We start from the raw sequence: 307 nt of genomic DNA, 5'->3' as shown, positions 1-307 counted from the left end.
ATCAAACATATGCTTAAACCCCCAGTTTTCTGCTTATGATAAACATTAACAGATCTAGGCTTCAGCTCTAAACTAAAGGATTGCATTAGTCACTTTGTACGTTTTGTTCATATTTTCACTGTTTCTTTCACACTTCATCAAAACTTGGTTGCATATTCAATTTTTTTGGTGCTATAACAAAAACTGTCTGTCGACATATTTTGTTTGTTTCTGTTTCCGCAAAATAAGTTATTTTTGTGTTTCACTTAAATTGTAATGCTATACTTGAGTTATTCATTTAAGTTCTGAGCAAGTTTAACAAACACTT

Source organism: Convolutriloba macropyga, chromosome 11, assembly GCF_964194025.1.
Source record: "Convolutriloba macropyga chromosome 11, txConMacr16.3, whole genome shotgun sequence".
Classification (NCBI taxonomy): Eukaryota; Metazoa; Xenacoelomorpha; order Acoela; family Convolutidae; genus Convolutriloba; species Convolutriloba macropyga.
The sequence above is the reverse complement of the archived record's forward strand: the minus strand, read 5'-3'. Positions refer to the sequence as shown.